Raw genomic sequence first — 19,850 nt, 5'->3', positions numbered from 1 at the left:
AGACGACAACTAGCAGCGATCAACCAGACAGCAGCCAGCCAACAGTGGCTTTTATTCCACGTCTTAAATAAACCAACTTGTACATGATTTGAGTTGCCCCAAGTGTCTAAACACTGGACTGAAAATCACCAACCAGTGATTCTGTAATTCTGTCATGATAGAATGTGCAGACTGTGAAGGTGATCGTGATGCATTTAGGAGGGGTGTCTACACTTCCTCCAGGCTGCAGGAATGCTCCAGTGGAGATGTGTCATTTTATATAAATGTGAGGATGGTTCTTCTATGCAGCTCTAAAGCAAATAAGCAAAGTCCTAGGGATTCCTTCCTTGCTTATCCAGCTCATATTAGAGACACAACAGGAGAGTGACAGGTCAATTAAAAAGTTAGAGTAGCACATTATTGTCAAGTGACTTGCTGTGTATAAATAATATTCATTTCCTTGCTCCACCGAATGTATTCAAAGTTAACAAAACAGAGTGACAGGAAAACATAACTCTACAATGAGACTGGCACATAGGCCTACAGTGTCATAGGGCTGTAGCCTAATGTGATTAGTAAGAAATTAGCCTTACATAAAGTAAATACATGCTGATATGCTAATATTTACATAGGGTAACATGCTGATATTTAGTCCTGCAGTTATCTCTGTAATGTCAACAGACATAATAAGTATTTTTTCCCCCCACTTTAGTTGCAGAGATTCAGAGAGGGCTACAGTCAATGGAGAACGCTGAAAAGCTAATTAGAAGAGTATACGCAGATATAGACCCAGACATAGCGGAGATGCTTAAGGAGGATGAGGATGCCATCATAGACATTCATGTATCCTTCAATGACACATTTTATTTTATTTTATTTTACCGTTATTTTACCAGGTAAGTTGACTGAGAACACGTTCTCATTTGCAGCAACGACCTGGGGAATAGTTACAGGGGAGAGGAGGGGGATGAATGAGCCAATTGTAAACTGGGGATTATTAGGTGACCATGATGGTTGAGGGCCAGATTGGGAATTTAGCCAGAGAGGATGGCACAAGAGAGGATTCACTTCCAACTACGGGATAGGTGTGTGCATTGGTTCTGGTACCAGTGAGCCATAGAAAATGATGAAGATCCACCCTGTCACAAACACCTTGGAGGCCATACATTTTTTTAATAGAGAGGTTGCGCAGAAAATGGAACCAGTATATGATAGTATGTCAAATGATAACATCCTCAAAAGAATGTAGCACGGAAGAACTCAGAATGCAAATGAATGTCTGAACTCTGTAATATGGTCGCGATGCCCAAAAACTGTCTTTGTGGGAAAAATCCACATTGACGGAGAAGCCAGTATGGTAGTAGCAATGAGGGAGCCACTGCTATAACAAATGTGAGGAGCAAATTATGGTTTGACAGCACTTTGGTGACACTGGAGCGATTGGAGAGGAAATGTGAGAGCTGATTCTGCTTCAATGGAGTGTGCCAAGCGTAGATGCAGGTCCCATGACACAGTCAAGAAAGTAAAGTGTCACCAGCAACAACTCAAAGAGGGTCTTACATATGGGGCAGGGATAACTGATTAATGTTCTGCACATTTCAACAGCCATACAAAATCCTTGTACAGTATGTGACAAATTGAGCAAAGTGATATGAGAATTTGACCAGTATTCAAAGCATATGCTCTATTACTTGAAACAAATGTATTTAACATGCTAATGTATTTGTAAAAGGTACACTACCATTCAACAGTTTGGGGTCACTTAGAAATGTTCTTGTTTTTGAAAGAAAAGCACATTTTCTGTCCATTAAAATAACATAAAATTGATCAGAAATACAGTGTAGACATTGTTAACGTTGTAAATGACTATTGTAGCTGGAAACGGTTGATTTTTAATAGAAAATCTACATAGGCGTACAGAGGCCCATTATCAGCAACCATCACTCCTGTGTTCCAATGGCACGTTGTGTTAGCTAATCTAAGTTTATAATTTTAAAAGGATAATTGATCATTAGAAAACCTTTTTGCAATTATGGTAGCACACCTGAAAACTGCTGTCCTGATTAAATAAGCAATAAAACTGGCCTTCTTTAGACTAGTTGAGTATCTGGATCAGCATTTGTGGGTTCGATTACAGGCTCAAAATGGCTAGAAACAAAGCACTTCTGAAACTCATCAGTCTGTTCTTGTTCTGAGAAATGAAGGCTACTCCATGCGAGAAATTGTCAAGAAACTGAAGATCTCGTACAACGCTGTGAACTACTCCCTTCACAGAACAGCCTTTTGGAATTATGCTAGCACAGCTGAAAACTGTTATCCTGATTAAAGAAGAAATAAAACACGGCAAACTGGCTCTAACCAGAATAGGAAAAGGAGTGGGAGGCCCCGGTGCACAACTGAGCAAGAGGAAAAGTACAATAGAGTATCTAGTTTGAGAAACAGATGCCTCACAAGTCCTCAACTGGCAGCTTCATTAAATAGTACCCGCAAAACACAAGTCTCAACATCAACAGTGAAGAGGTGACTCCGGGATGCTGGCCTTCTAGGCAGAGTTGTAAGGATAAAGCCATATCTCAGACTGGCCAATAAAAAGAAAAGATTAAGATGGGCAAAAGAACACACACACTGGACAGAGGAAAGAAAGGAGGAAAGAAATTCCACAAATGAACTTTTAACAAGGCACACCTGTTAATTGAAATGCATTCCAGGTGACTACTTTGTGAAGCTGGTTGAGAAAATTCCAAAAGTGTGCAAATCTGTCATCAAGGCAAAGGATGGCTACTTTGAAGAATCTCAAATGTAAAACATTTGTCACTGGCCTACACACAATACCCCATGAAGTCAAAGTAGAATTATGTTTTTCAAAATGTTTACAAATTACAAAAAAATGAAAAGCTGAATTGTCTTGAGTCAATAAGTATTTAACCCCTTTGTTATGGCAAGCCTAAATACGTTCAGGAGTAAATGTGCTTAACAAGTCACATAATAGGTTCCATGGACTCACTCTGTGTGCAATAATAGTGTTTAACATGATTTTTGAATGACTACCTCATTTATGTACCCCACACATGCAATTCTCTGTAAAAAATATTCCAAAACAGTGATCCTGTTTGCAACAATGCACTAAAGTAAAACTGCAAAAGCATTACCTTTTTGTCGTAAATACAAAGTGTTATGTTTGGGTTAAATCCAATGCAACACATTACTGAGTACTGCTCTCCATATTTTCAAGCATAGTGGAGGCTGCATCATGTTATGGCTATGCTCGTAATCGTTAAGGACTGGGAGTGTTTTAGGATAAAAAAATATATGGAATGGAGCTAAGCACAGGCAAAATCCTCTAGGAAAACCTGGTTCTGTCTGATTTCCACTCGACACTGGGAGATGAATTCACCCATCAGCAGGACAATAGCCTAAAACACAAGGCCAAATCCACTCTGGAGTTGCTTACCGGGAAGACAGAAAATGTTCCTGAGTGGCGCAGTTACAGTTATGACTTTAATCTGCTTGACAATCTATGGCAAGATCTGAAAATGGTTGAAGAATTTTGAAAAGAATAATGGGCAAATGTTGCACAATCCAGGTGTGGAAAGCTCTTAGAGACTTACACAGAAAGACTCACAGCTGTAATTGCTGACAAAGGTGATTCTAACATGTATTGACCTAGGGGGTTGAATGCTTATCTAATCAAGATATATTAGTGTTTTAATTAAACCAAAACAAACAAAATCGATTTGATTTTTTGATTTTGACATTAAAGTATTTTGTGTAGATTGTTGACCAAAAATCTAAATTAAATATATTTGAATACCACAAAATTTTGAAAAAGTCAAGGGGTGTGAATACATTCTGAAGGCACTGTACATGCAGGGGATTAACGTAGTACTGTAAATGGAATGCTACAAGCTGATCTTGAGCATTGAAGTAGATTTTTTTTTCTGTAGATATTAATCCTAGAAAAAACTAAGAAAATTACAAATGTAATTCATAGGGCTGTCAGAGTTAATCAGTTAACTTATTGTAATTTTAGTGCACAATTATTATTTTTAAAGCTGAACACATTCTCAATACACTGCAAACATCCCAAATACATAATCAACACAGCTAAAAACAACAATGCAATGTAAAAACAAGTTTACACTGAGACATCAGAAAGTTTGCTTTCTCAAATAATAATTTTTTTCTCACCATTAATTCAGAGAAAATCAAGACATCTATGTTCTTGTAATGTTTTCGTAACACAAATCTTAAATTACAGTTTAATTTCATAGTCTAAAAACGCTTTCGCTTTTTTTTTTAAGTCTAAAAATGGCACTCTTTCGAAGATCAGAAAAATTGGATCCACTAAAATGTGCATGACGCCAACTAAGGGGGTTTAATTTTCCAATCGACAGACAGGACAGATCACTTATTTTAATTCTCAGAATGGATTAACACATTTAATGGTGTGGGTTTGGGGGACCGTAATACTATGTAGGACACTCAGTAATCAGAGACAAAAATTGTATATGCCGGATTTAATGATGTCCTACGCCCACCTACCCTGGCTTTATTTCAACGGTATTAGTTTTATAAAGAATTATCTCCGCTCTAAATGTGTGCTGCCAATGACAACCAAACAGAGTCATTACTGTAAGATGGGCAGCTCTGGCTGCTGGGGGAGACTGACTGGTTCTTCACCATAATAGAGTTTTCAGACATCTCCTTTACCATAGTATCTAGTAAATTGGTGTATTATGGGGTATCATTAGGGATATGGGAGAAATTTGAAGGAATCTCTCAACATTCAACAATGAACAAATACACCAGACAAAGTCTCTGAAACAGATAAGGTCATCTCTCATCTGAATTGAATCCGAAGTGACCAGCAGTGGTGTAAAGTACTTAAGTAAAAATACTTTAAATGTATACTTAAGTAGTTTTTGGGGGAATCTGTACTTTACTTTTTATATTTTTCACAACTTTAACTTTTACTACGCTGCATTCCTAAAGCAAATAATGTAATTTTTACTACTTACATTTTCCCTGACACCCAAAGGTACTCGTTACATTTTGAATGCTTAGCAGGACAGGAAAATGGTCCAATTCACGCATTTATCAAGAGAACATCCCTGGTCATCCCTACTGCCTCTGATCTGGCAGACTCACTAAACACAAATGCTTTGTTTGTAAATTATGTCTGACTGTGTGTCCCTGGCTATCCGTAAATTTAAAAAACAAGAAAATTGTGCCGTCTGGGTTGCTTAATATAAGGAATTTGAAATGATGTATACTTTTACTTTCATTCTTAAGTATATTCAAAACCAAATACTTCTAGACTTTTAATCAATTAGTATTTTACCGGGAGACATTCACATTTACTTTTAAGGTACAGTTGTAGTCGGAAGTTTACACCTTAGCCTTAGCTAAGGTTTACACCTTAGCCAAATACTTTTAAACTCAGTTTTTCACAATTCCTGACATTTAATCATAGTAAAAAATCCCTATCTTAGGTCAGTTAGATCACCACTTTATTTTAAGAATGTGAAATGTCAGAATAATAGTAGAGAGAAGGATTTATTTCAGCTTTAATTTCTTTCATCATATTCCCAGTGGGTCAGAAGTTTACATACACTCAATTAGTATTTGGTAGAATTGCCTTAAAATTGTTTAACTTGGGTCAAACGTTTTGGGTAGCCTTCCACAGGCTTCCCACAATAAGTTGGGTGAATTTTGGCCCATTCCTCCTGACAGAGCTGGTGTAACTGAGTCAGGTTTGTAGGCCTCCTTGCTCGCACATGCTTCTTCAGTTCTGCCAACAATATTTCTATAGGATTGAGGTCAGGGCTTTGTGATGGCCACTCCAATAGCTTGACTTTGTTATCCTTAAGTCATTTTGCCACAAATTTTGAAGTATGCTTAGGGTCATTGTCCATTTGGAAGACCCATTTGCGACCAAGCTTTAACTTCCTGACTGATGTCTTGAGATGTTGCTTCAATATATCCACATAATTGTCCTCCTCATGATGCCATCTATTTTGTGAAGTGCACCAGTCCCTCCTGCAGCAAAGTACCCCCAGAACATAATGCTTCACGGTTGGGATGGTGTTCTTCGGCTTGCAAGCCTCCCAACATATCGATGGTCATTATGGCCAAACAGTTCTATTTTTGTTTCATCAGACCAGAGGACATTTCTCCGAAAAGGACGATCTTTGTCCCCATGTGCAGTTACAAACCGTAGTCTGGCTTTTTTATGGCAGTTTTGGAAAAGTGGCTTCTTCCTTGCTGAAAGGCCTTTATGTCGATATAGGACTCGTTTTACTGTGGATATGGATACTTTTGTACCCGTTTCCTCCAGCATCTTCACAAGGTCCTTTGCTGTTGTTCTGGGATTGATTTGTACTTTTCGCACCGGAGTACATTCATCTCTAGGAGACGAAAATTCCAAAAAGTATCCGTAATGGTCGTAGAAACATGTCAAATGTTTTTTATAATCAATCCTCAGGTTGTTTTTAACAAACAATAGATAATATTTCAACCGGACCGTAACCTATTCAATAAGAGAGAAAAGGAAAATGGAGAGCTACCTCACTCGCGCGCAGGAACTATTCAGTGGACACCTGACTACTTTTGAAAAATCTTGCCAATTTTTCAAAATAAAAGCCTGACACTATGTCTAAAGCCTGGTCACAGCCTGAGGAAGCCATTGGAAAAGGAATCTGGTGATACCCCTTTAAATGGAAGAAAGACGGGCCAGGAAACACAGATTTTAAAAAAATAATTAAAAAAAATCACTTCCGGGTTAGATTTCCTCAGGTTTTTGCCTGCAGAATCAGTTTTTTTATACTCACAGACAATATTTTGAGTGTTTTCTATCCTAATCTGTAAATTATATTCATATTCTACGATCTGGACCTGAGAAATAGTTTGTTTACCTTGGGAACGTTATTTAAATAAAATAAAAAATCTGACCCCTACCGTCAAGAGGTTATTAAAAGGGTTAGAGATAGGCTTGGCAATGATGGGGGCTGCTAGGGGGCGCTGTTTTCACTTTGTAAAAAATCGTGCTCAAATTAAACTGCCTCGTACTCAATTCTTGCTCGTACAATATGCATATTATTATTACTATTGGATAGAAAACACTCTCTAGTTTCTAAAACCGTTTGAATTATATCTGTGAGTAAAACAGAACTCATTTTGCAGCAAACTTCCTGTCAGGAAGTGAAAAATCTGAAATCGGGGGCTCTGTTCCAGGGCCATCCTATTAATTTGCCTGAAATCTATGGATCTACATGCACTGCATACGCCTTCCACTAGATGTCAATAGGCAGTGAGAGGTGGAATGGGGTGTATAGCTTGATCTGAGGCCGAAAAGACCTCTTGGAATGACGTGACCACTTTTTCCTTTGTTCAGCAAGGCGCGAGAGGAACCCTGGATTGCGTTCTGAAAAGCTTTCGTTATAGACGTTAGATATCTCCGGCTCTGATTTTATTTGATATATGTGTTAAAAACATCATAAAGTAGTTATTTTAAACCGAGTTATATCAGTTTATTGCGATTTTCTGAATTTTCTTTTCTTTGCGTTATGGTGAAGTTGGACACTCCTGCGCCACATGGCTAGCTTTGGTTGCTAATTCGACAGATGAAGAGGACATTCTACAACCAAACAACGATTATTCTGGACAAAGGACCCCTTGTACAAGATTCTGATGGAAGCTCTTTAAAAGTAGGAACCATTTATGATGTTATTTCGTATTTCTGTCGAAAATGTGTAGTCGTATTTTTCGCCCTGATTTTGGGCGCTGTCTCGCTATAACGTAAGCTGTACGTCGTACTAAAGTTATTTTTTTTAAATCTAACACAGCGGTTGCATTAAGAACTAGTGTGTCTTTCATTTGCTGTCCAACATGTATTTTTTTGTAAAGTTTATGATTAGTTATTTGATTAGATTTGGTGCCTCTCCAAGATTTCTCCGGACAATTTTTTTGCATTTTGACTACGTATTCACATTGTAAAACCACAATTTGTGCCGCTAAATATGCACATTTTCGAACAAACCATATATGTATTGTGTAATATGATGTTATAGGACTGTCATCTGATGAAGATTGTGAAGGTTAGCGAATAAATGTATATCTTTTGCTGGTTTTTTCGCTATCGCTACCGTTGCGTTGAATGAATGCTGTTGTATGGTTGGCTATTGTAGTAAGCTAATATAATGCTATATTGTGTTTCCGCTGTAAAACACTTAAGAAATCTGAAATATTGGCTGGATTCACAAGATGTTTGTCTTTCATTTGCTGTACACCATGTATTTTTCATAAATGTTTTATGATGAGTATTTAGGTATTTCACGTTGGTCTCTGTAGTTATTCTAGCTAAGTCATTTTGCCACAAATTTTGAAGTATGCTTAGGGTCATTGTCCATTTGGAAGACCCATTTGCGACCAAGCTTTAACTTCCTGACTGATGTCTTGAGATGTTGCTTCAATATATCCACATAATTGTCCCCCTCATGATGCCATCTATTTTGTGAAGTGCACCAGTCCCTCCTGCAGCAAAGTACCCCCAGAACATAATGCTTCACGGTTGGGATGGTGTTCTTCGGCTTGCAAGCCTCCCAACATATCGATGGTCATTATGGCCAAACAGTTCTATTTTTGTTTCATCAGACCAGAGGACATTTCTCCGAAAAGGACGATCTTTGTCCCCATGTGCAGTTACAAACCGTAGTCTGGCTTTTTTATGGCAGTTTTGGAAAAGTGGCTTCTTCCTTGCTGAAAGGCCTTTATGTCGATATAGGACTCGTTTTACTGTGGATATGGATACTTTTGTACCCGTTTCCTCCAGCATCTTCACAAGGTCCTTTGCTGTTGTTCTGGGATTGATTTGTACTTTTCGCACCGGAGTACATTCATCTCTAGGAGACGAAAATTCCAAAAAGTATCCGTAATGGTCGTAGAAACATGTCAAATGTTTTTTATAATCAATCCTCAGGTTGTTTTTAACAAACAATAGATAATATTTCAACCGGACCGTAACCTATTCAATAAGAGAGAAAAGGAAAATGGAGAGCTACCTCACTCGCGCGCAGGAACTATTCAGTGGACACCTGACTACTTTTGAAAAATCTTGCCAATTTTTCAAAATAAAAGCCTGACACTATGTCTAAAGCCTGGTCACAGCCTGAGGAAGCCATTGGAAAAGGAATCTGGTGATACCCCTTTAAATGGAAGAAAGACGGGCCAGGAAACACAGATTTTTAAAAAATTATTTAAAAAAATCACTTCCGGGTTAGATTTCCTCAGGTTTTTGCCTGCAGAATCAGTTTTTTTATACTCACAGACAATATTTTGAGTGTTTTCTATCCTAATCTGTAAATTATATTCATATTCTACGATCTGGACCTGAGAAATAGTTTGTTTACCTTGGGAACGTTATTTAAATAAAATAAAAAATCTGACCCCTACCGTCAAGAGGTTATTAAAAGGGTTAGAGATAGGCTTGGCAATGATGGGGGCTGCTAGGGGGCGCTGTTTTCACTTTGTAAAAAATCGTGCTCAAATTAAACTGCCTCGTACTCAATTCTTGCTCGTACAATATGCATATTATTATTACTATTGGATAGAAAACACTCTCTAGTTTCTAAAACCGTTTGAATTATATCTGTGAGTAAAACAGAACTCATTTTGCAGCAAACTTCCTGTCAGGAAGTGAAAAATCTGAAATCGGGGGCTCTGTTCCAGGGCCATCCTATTAATTTGCCTGAAATCTATGGATCTACATGCACTGCATACGCCTTCCACTAGATGTCAATAGGCAGTGAGAGGTGGAATGGGGTGTATAGCTTGATCTGAGGCCGAAAAGACCTCTTGGAATGACGTGACCACTTTTTCCTTTGTTCAGCAAGGCGCGAGAGGAACCCTGGATTGCGTTCTGAAAAGCTTTCGTTATAGACGTTAGATATCTCCGGCTCTGATTTTATTTGATATATGTGTTAAAAACATCATAAAGTAGTTATTTTAAACCGAGTTATATCAGTTTATTGCGATTTTCTGAATTTTATTTTCTTTGCGTTATGGTGAAGTTGGACACTCCTGCGCCACATGGCTAGCTTTGGTTGCTAATTCGACAGATGAAGAGGACATTCTACAACCAAACAACGATTATTCTGGACAAAGGACCCCTTGTACAAGATTCTGATGGAAGCTCTTTAAAAGTAGGAACCATTTATGATGTTATTTCGTATTTCTGTCGAAAATGTGTAGTCGTATTTTTCGCCCTGATTTTGGGCGCTGTCTCGCTATAACGTAAGCTGTACGTCGTACTAAAGTTATTTTTTTTAAATCTAACACAGCGGTTGCATTAAGAACTAGTGTGTCTTTCATTTGCTGTCCAACATGTATTTTTTTGTAAAGTTTATGATTAGTTATTTGATTAGATTTGGTGCCTCTCCAAGATTTCTCCGGACAATTTTTTTGCATTTTGACTACGTATTCACATTGTAAAACCACGATTTGTGCCGCTAAATATGCACATTTTCGAACAAACCATATATGTATTGTGTAATATGATGTTATAGGACTGTCATCTGATGAAGATTGTGAAGGTTAGCGAATAAATGTATATCTTTTGCTGGTTTTTTCGCTATCGCTACCGTTGCGTTGAATGAATGCTGTTGTATGGTTGGCTATTGTAGTAAGCTAATATAATGCTATATTGTGTTTTCGCTGTAAAACACTTAAAAAATCTGAAATATTGGCTGGATTCACAAGATGTTTGTCTTTCATTTGCTGTACACCATGTATTTTTCATAAATGTTTTATGATGAGTATTTAGGTATTTCACGTTGGTCTCTGTAGTTATTCTAGCTGCTTTGGTGAGATTTGTGATGGTGGCTGCAATGTAAAACTATGATTTATACCTGAAATATGCACATTTTTCGAACAAAACATATGCTATACAATAAATATGTTATCAGACTGTCATCTGATGAAGTTGTTTCTTGGTTAGTGACTATTTATATCTTTATTTGGTCGAATTTGTGATAGCTACCTATGCGGTAAAAAAAATTGTGAAAATATGCGGTTGAGTCTTTTGCTATCGTGGTTAGCTAATAGAAATACATATTGTGTTTTCGCTGTAAAACATTTTAAAAATCGGAAATGATGGCTGGATTCACAAGATGTGCATCTTTCATCTGGTGTCTTGGACTTGTGATTTCATGATATTTAGATGCTAGTATTTACTTGTGGCGCTATGCTAGGCTATGCTAGTCAGCGTTTTTACTGATGAGGATGCTCCCGGATCTGGGATTGTGACTCGTGAGAAGTTAAAGAAGAAAGGATCTAAACCATCTGACCCAGATGTTTTTTGGGGTTCAAGTTTCAGGAGCTCCTTTAGCACCTCAGACTCAGTGACTACCTGCAGGTACACATCATCAAAATTAAGGGACATGGGCAGCTGTGAGGAGGAGGGTTTATTCTCCAGGTCTTTAACCGTTTCCCAGAACTTCTTTGGGTTCGACACAGAGAGAGAACTGCTCCTTAAAGTAACTAACGTTGGCCTTCCGGATAGCCTGAGTGCACTTATTTCTCATTTACCTGAACAAGAGTGAGTCAGCCTGAGTATGTGTGTGACGAGCTTTATTCCAAATGGAATTCTTGAGGTGGAGTAACTCTGCCAGATCAGTCGAACCAGGGGCTGAACCTGTTTTTAAATCTAATTTTCTTATTGGGGGCGTGTTTTTAAAAAAAATTAAAAATAAGGTCCAAGCGTCTTCAACAGAGGGGATCAAGCTGATTCTTTACCAATTTACAGAGGTCAGGTCATGAAGGAAAGGTTGCTCATTAGGTTTTTAGCAAACGTCTATGACAAATCGTTTCACTGAGCAACCATTACAAGTACAGGCTGTAAAACAGTGATCACTAAGGTCATTACAGAAAACACCAGACTGATTCCTATCAATATTATTTTTGAGGATAACATCAAGGAGAATAGCCCTTTCTGGGTGTTTGGAGTGTTCCCTTGTGGGATTGGTAATAATCTAAGAAAGATTTAGGGAGTCCCATTGCTTTTGGTCAGGTGATTTTAGCATGTCCCACTGTAGGTCACCTAGCAGGACAAATTCAGACCTAGTGTAAGGGGCCAGGAGAGAGTTTAGGGCAGGTAGGGTACAGGCCAGTGCTGATGGTGGACAATAACACCCAGCATCAGTCAAAATAGCTATTTGAAAGTGTAATGCTTAAAACCAGCAAATCAAATTTTTGGGGGACAGATTTGGTGGACACAACTGAGCACTGAAGTTGCTCCTTGGTAAAGATTGCCACTCCACCCGCTTTGGAAGGTATGTCTTGGCGAGAAAGGTTATAACCAGAAAGGTTAAAATCAGTGTTCAAAAAACTCTTTATTTACCACGTTACAGTAATGAACAACACATCTGGATTGGAGCTGTGAACACACACTTTCAATTCATACATTTTAGGTAATAAGCTTCTAGAGTTAACGTGCAGAAAACAGGCTTTTACAACAGATGAAATCAGTGAACGGATATCAGAGCACAAGTCAGAATTGTAGATGGGCCAGGTTGTACATGCACATTTCCAGATATCATCAGCGGTAATACAATCAGGGCACGGCAGAGGACAGGGAGAGGTCTGCAATGTTGTTTTTTTATGACATTTAAATGTGCATCAGATGGCAACAAGTTCATATGTGTGGAAGGACCACCAGAGGGCAGGCTGGGCTCACGGATGGTAGCCCAACAAGGCATGGGAGACAAGGTAACCAGAGGCAATTAAGCACAGCTGACACTACTAATGAGATATTCTCCTTCCCCTATAAGAGAGAGTATGGAACCAGCAGAGCGGGAGGAAGAACTATCTCTGGAAGATGGCCACTGTGACAGAGGAGCTATCTATGAAGAACCATTAAGACAGTGACAATCCCATGACTTTTGTTGTAGTTTAAAGACAATCGTATTGTGTTCCTGTTTGATCTGGAGAAGAAGGTGAATGTTATTTTTCCCTTGGGAGATTTTCATTGATTATGTTGGAGTGTTTGTGTTGACCAAATGCCCTCAATATAGAACTGTGTTCAATCAAGAAAACCTACTCCTGACTCGTTTGTTCCACCTTCCCGCTTTAGAGTGACGCCCAATTACTTGGTCCGCTCACATATGGTACAGCAAATCATGCAGGAGAGACATGCATGAGGCCAACAGATGAGAACATGTTGAAGAACAAAACACCAGCCGCTCTGATTGTAGCTCAGCTGACAGATGACGTGTCTCTATTGGCTAGGGTTTGGCGAGCATGAGTCAGTGTTTCTGACATGTTGTTCACTGTCTGTTTGATACATAGGAGGAGATGTTTGTCCCTTTCCCTGTGCACTTTCCCGTGAGGAACCAGGCAAGACACACGTGCGCCACCAAAGCCTTCCCCATCCCCAGATCCAAGAGTGAAATCCAGCAGATCTCGGTGAGCAGATGGGAGCTGGACGCTCCACTGTTCTCTCTCTCTCTCAATCTCACTCTCTCAATTAAATTTAAATTTAAGGAGTTTCATTGGCATGGGAAACATATGTGTACAGTACATTGCCAAAGCAAGTGAAATAGATAATAAACAAAAGAGAAATAAATACAAAATGTACATTAGTCACATTACTCACAAAAGTTCCAAAAGAATAAAGACATTTCAAATGCACGGGACAGAGCATCAGCAATGATATTATCCTTACCACTAATGTGTCTAATATCAAGGTTGAATGGTTGCAAGAACAAAGCCCAACGCATCAGGCGCTGGTTGGGATTTTGCAGGGACCTCAGAAAAATAAGTGGGTTGTGGTCAGTGAACACAGTTAAAAGGGTCAAACCAGAACCAACATAGTCTTCGAAGTGCTGTGAAGCCCAAATAAGACCTAAAGCCTCCTTTTCAATTACAGAATAGTTTTGCTGATACTTATTAAAATTCCGGGAGAAGAAACTGACTGGACACTCAACATTGTCATCATTCTCCTGGAGAAGCACAGCCCCAGCACCGATTTGACTGGCGTCTACCTGCAGTTTGAAAGGTTTCCCAAAATTTGGTGCTACCAACACAGGTGCCAAACACAAAAGAGCCTTAAAGAGTTTAAGTATAGTCAATTGGAATTTGTGGTCTGTATATTTTATCATTTCATTTAGGATACCATCAAAACCACAGGCCTTTTTGGGTTGAAGGGTTTGTATTTTGTCCTGTATTTCATTCAATGTAATTGGAGAATCCAGTGTGTTCTGGTAGTCTTCAATAGTTGATTCTAAGATTTGTATTTGATCATGTATGTTTCAGATGATTGTGGTTTGTTATAGGGCCAAAAAGAGTGGAGAAGTGGTTTACCCATACATCTCCATTTTGGATAGATAATTCTTCATGTTGTTGTTTAGTGTTTTCCAATTTTCCCATAAGTGGTTAGTCTATGGATTCTTCAATTACATTGAGCTTATTTCTGACGTGCTGTTCCTTATTTTTCCGTAGTGTATTTCTGTATTGTTTTAGTGATTCACCATAGAGAGGGCGTATGCTCAGGTTTTCTGGGTCTCTATGGGTCTCTCTATTTTTGGTTGGATAGGTTTCTCAATTCTTTCTTAGGTTTTTGCATTCATCATCAAACCATTTGTCATTGTTGTTAATTTTCTTAGGTGGTCCGCTTGACATTTTATATTTGATAGGGAAGCTGAGAGGTCAAATATTCTGTTTAGGTTTTCTACTGCCAAGTTTACACCTTCACTATTACAGTGAAATATTTTGTTCAGGAAATGTTCCAGAAAGAATTCAATTTGTTGTTGCCTAATTGTTTTTTTAGTAGATTTCCACTCTACTTTCCATCCATCTATAGCATTTCTTAATATTATTCAGTTCCTTTGGCTTTGATGCCTCTGTTTAAGTAAAACTGTGATTTGGCTGTGATCTGATAGGGATGTCAATGGGCTGACTGTGAACGCTCTAAGAGACTCTGGGTTGAGGTCGATTATAAAGCCAGACTGTGCTCACTGAGTCTGTACCTAGTCAATGTTTTCCTCAGTTTTCTATCAGTCACAGTGGTCAGATAGTATGCCACCATGTACTGTCTGTTTAGAGCCAAATAGCATTGAAGTTTACTTAGATTTTTTGTGGTGTCTTTCCAATAGGTGATATATTTTTCTTTTTGTTTTGTGATGATTTGGTTGGGCCAGATTTTCTGAGGGCTGTCCTGAGGCTCTATAGGGTTGGTTTGGGTTGGTGAACTGAGCCTCAGAACCAGCTGGCTGAGGGGACTCTTCTCTGGTTTCATCTCTTGACATTGTAGAGCTCTGTGATGGAATGTTTTGTGGTCACTTGTTTTTAGATGGTTGTAAAATTTGATTCTATTCGAATGAGGAGGGGGTATTGGTCCAATTCTGCCCTACATGCGTTATTTTGAGTTTTTCTTTGTACTTGCAATATGGTCTTGCAAAACTCTGCATGCAATATTTCAATTGGATGTTTGTCCCATTTAGTAAATTCATTATTAGCGAGTGGACCCCATACTTCACTGCCATATAGAGCAATTGGTTCTATAACTGATTGAAACATTTTGAGCCAGATTCTAATTGGAATTTCGATTTTGATGATCCTTTTAATGGCATAGAATGCTCTTCTTGCTTTGTCTCTCAGCTCATTCACAGCCATGTGAAAGCTACCTGTGTTGCTGACTACCAGATCTCTGTAACCTAGAGGGCAACCAGTGGGTCCGTCTCCTTTATACCATGTTTCTTGTAGGATGACAATGTCTGTATTTCCAATTTATTTGATGAAGTCTGGGTTCCTGCTCTTTAGGCCAAAGACAGATGACCTCAGACCTTGTATATTCCAGGATGATAGTAAAAGCTCTGTGTTCCATAGTGTCTAGTGTTGTTTTTGTGTGTTTTGTGTGGTTTTGTGTCGCAGGATGGGGCTTGGGCGGGTGAAATAGTGGGGGTTGGGCCTGTTGCTCAGCTAACGACCTGGGTATTTGTCCTGCTGTCATGTCGAGGTCCTTGCTGGGGGGCATGGGGTGGGCAGACGGGGCGTAGGTCTAACATGGGGGGGGCCTATATTGGGTGTGGCCAGGGTTTTCTTGGGGGGGTCTTAGCTGGTTGGGATGTGGCTGGTGATGCTGTGGTCTGGGTGTAGGTCCTTTTGGCGTTGGTTCTCTCGGGGCAGGTACTTCGGGAGAGGGTCTTGCAGGTCTGGGAGGGTGTCTCGCTGGTCTGGCTGGGGTGTCTGTTGCTCCTGTGTTGGTGCTGGGGCTATGGTTGAGGTTGACGTCCTTCAGGGTCCTGGCAAAAGTTGGGATTGCTGCCTTGTAGAGGTGGACCTGGTCATAAATGCTGTTCAAGTCCTGGGTGGAGTGGTGGGCCAAGTAGACATTAGGTTCTGAGGCACAGTCTCGCGAAATGCTTGCATTCACCCACTGTATGGTGGTAGCAGGGTGGAGATAACCATTTGTGCGTTGGGGAAAGTGGAAGAAGCTTTTTCAATCACTCCCTTGAGTGCTGTGGCCACCCTTTCCAGCTAGCCCCTCAGGTCATTTGTGCCTGTGTGAATTATGATGTTTCTGGGGGGACCCTAGTCTTTTCTCCGACAACAGATCCAGGGAATGCCTAGTTTTTGGGCACCAGTGTTTAGCCACTTTGTGTTTGGGAAAAAGTTTATTTTCTTGAATGTATTTGCCATTTGAGTCAAAGAGGAGCACACTTTCTGGCTTTTGTGTGTCCTCAGTGGATGGGGGTTGTCAGAAGGGCTATCTGGGGATGTGTGTCTCTCTCTCTCTCTCTCTCTCTCTCTGTGTGTGTGTGTTTGTTTGGACTTTTGTCTTAATTTCTGGTGATTGAGATGTCTTCCTTCTATGATTGTGTGTATGATTGTGGGACTCCACACACACACCCACGCGCACAAACACACACACGTGCCTGTGTGTGTAGCCCCAAAGCACAAAACAGCCTTGGCGGGACATAGAAACAGCGCGTAGCTTTGAAGTTATGGTCACTTAACGTATGAGTGAGTCTTCTGTCCCTGTAGTACCATCTTCTGTGGTGGATTGTTTTCGCCGATTGAATATTAGTTGGGCCTAATTATTCTTGTATCTTGTTCCCACCATTGTTATAATTGTTAGTTTTATTTACCTTTATTTTGACAGGGAAGAAATACTGACACTAGAGTCTCTTTACAGATGAGCTCTGCTTAAATAATTCAAACACATATAATATACAATATACAAAATCACAAAACATATTAAGAAAAACAGACACATTTATCAACAGAGGTCCAACTCTGAACTGACCAAGGGGGGTCGGAACATCTAATTTCAGAGAGCTCTGGATGTTGTTCCACATACAGGGCTAAAAAAACAAAAATCAGCTTCACCCAACTCTGTGGAGACCGAAGGGGCCTCCAGTGTTATCCAAGCCTGAGACCGGATTTGGTCATTTGTAAGTCTAAATTGAATTAATGATGACAGATACATAGGATGTTTCTGCATGAGTGCTTTGTACATAAACACAAGAAAATGCTGCTCTCTCTTTACATACAGAGGCCCAAACTACTTTTTGATACAGAACACAAAGGGGAGTTCTATAACCGTCATCAATTAATCCTCTACATCGTACAAATGGCAAGTGCAACGCTGTGAGTTTGGAGCAGGGAGACGATAATTGTTCACTCCTATAACTGCTAGCTGAAGACCAGATCCCCCTCGGCTAATTTCTGACCTTGCATTCTACACTGAATGCCAAAAGGTTTAATTGAGTACAGAAAAACCCTTTCCTTGTACTTTTAGCACTGTAATGTTTCTGTCAGATATATTGATGACTTTACTGTTGAAGGTATTGCCTCTGTGCCTCTGTGATTTGCAAGTAATTATTTTTAGGTTAGTATATAATTGCTTTAGCTGAATCCAGTTACATGACTATACTAAAACTGCACAATAGCACAAATGCAAATCAATTATTTCTAATATACAGTACTGTTCAGTATACAATAGTCACAAAACTCAAACTGTGCTCCCTAAACTGTGTTGTGCAGGACAAGTGGCTCCTCCACTCAGTCCTAATGCTGGTCCAGTCCTGGTCTGAGCCTTCAGTGTACCTGCAAACCACCTTGGATAATTACGGCGACGATCCTGACACTACTCAACAAGACCAAATGGGTGTCGTAAAAACTCCTTAGTTTGGAGAAAGGAGTGGTGGTCCTCATCAGGAAGGTACTTCAGTGTCATTGCGCATTGTCCTCTTAAGCCCAATGCATGTTCACATAATGTAAATCCATTAGCACTCATTTGCTCACATCTCGTAGTCCTCTATCAACGGCTCATTTCCTTGACTTCACCTCTCTCCCTCTCCCTCCCTCTCCCTCCCTCATCCCCCATCCCTCTGTCTACTCTGTCCTGTCCTTCCTGTGTTCTATAGATGCTGGACGAGGGCATGCTGACCACCTCCTACTATGAGCAGGGCGTGACTCCATACAACCTGCAGCCTGAGGTGCTGGAGTCAGTTCTGAGGGACTACACTCTGCTCAGCTGCTTCAAGAAGGACCCGCACAAGATGGAGACCTTCCTCAAGCTCCTCAAGGTTCACCAGACTGACAAATACAGCTGTTTCCTTTACGAGAGAACAACTATTTACACCCCATTCAAACCCCTACTATTATATGGACTAAACAAGACACTACCCACCCACAATGAGGCTAGCATTAAACATTTTTCCTCCCTGCTTCTGGTGCCCCCGCATTTGCCTTGAACACATAGCGAGGTCGACTGATATGACCTCTGCCTTAAGGTGTCTAACATCATCAAATAAATGTATTTATAAAGCCCTTTTTACATCAGCCGATGTCACAAAGTGCTATACAGAAACACAGCCTAAAACCCCAAACAGAAAGCAATGCAGATTTAGAAGCACGGTGGCTAGGAAAAACTCCCTAGAAAGGCCGGAACCTAGGAAGAAACCTAGAGAGGAACCAGGCTCTGAGGGGTGGCCAGTCCTCTTCTGGCTGTGCCGGGTGGAGATTATAACAGAACATTGCCAAGATGTTCAAAAGTTCATAGATGACCAGCAGGGTCAGATAATAATAATCACAGTGGTTGTAGAGGGTGCAACAGGTCAGCACTTACTCAGGAGTAAATGCAGTTGGATTTTCATAGCCAATCACCGAGTGTGTGCCTGGTGCATTACAGTATGTTAGCAACTGACTGTTTCCAAACATTTTCGTACATGCAACACTAAGTAGGTGTAATGGTTTGCCACTTTATTTGAAAAGCTGCATTTCATATTTTCCTTTATATTTTTATAACCTGGCAAAGCGTTGCAGGGTGAAGTCCCAAAGGGGGATTTGCATCTTGCTCTTTCAAAAAAAGAAGAAAAATCTGCATATTTTACGATTGATTTCCATTTCCTTTGTTCTTAACTGGAGTTTGTATTCCTATCTGGTTCTGCAGTGTTTCAATTATTTCTGTGGCCCCTTGTGTATTTGGAGAGATCCTGTTCTTCTAGTCGAGCTGGCTTCACCTCTGCATTAGTGAAATGGAACACACTCGGTAGGAGACGGGAGTCAAAGGAAGCTACAGACAAAGAGAAGAGCTAAAGATATTCTGACAGGGAGAGAAGAGATAAAAATCCGAGAGTATTGCAGGAGGAATGGAGAGGAGAGTAAAATAAATATGGTTTGTTGGACAGGATATGAATTAGCATTATTTTTAGTTATGCCCATACCAGATTGTGTTTATCTCAAATTTACACAGAGGTCAGAATGAGGACTAAGTAAGGACTATTTTTAGAGTGTAAAATACCTTGATGATTAGTGTAACTGGCAAGACAAAAATAGGATACAATTTTTGTCATGATAATCACTAAACATTT

General features: G+C 39.8%; 1 pseudogene; it reads left to right on the top strand.

Moving 5' to 3' along the window:
• Nucleotides 1-783: 783 nt before the first annotated feature.
• Nucleotides 784-18,998, top strand: LOC139549831 (somatolactin-like; annotated as a pseudogene).
• The last annotated feature ends 852 nt before the right edge of the window (nt 18,999-19,850 follow it).

The sequence above is a fragment of the Salvelinus alpinus genome, chromosome 22, assembly GCF_045679555.1.
Source record: "Salvelinus alpinus chromosome 22, SLU_Salpinus.1, whole genome shotgun sequence".
Classification (NCBI taxonomy): Eukaryota; Metazoa; Chordata; class Actinopteri; order Salmoniformes; family Salmonidae; genus Salvelinus; species Salvelinus alpinus.
The sequence above is the reverse complement of the archived record's forward strand: the minus strand, read 5'-3'. Positions and strand labels throughout refer to the sequence as shown.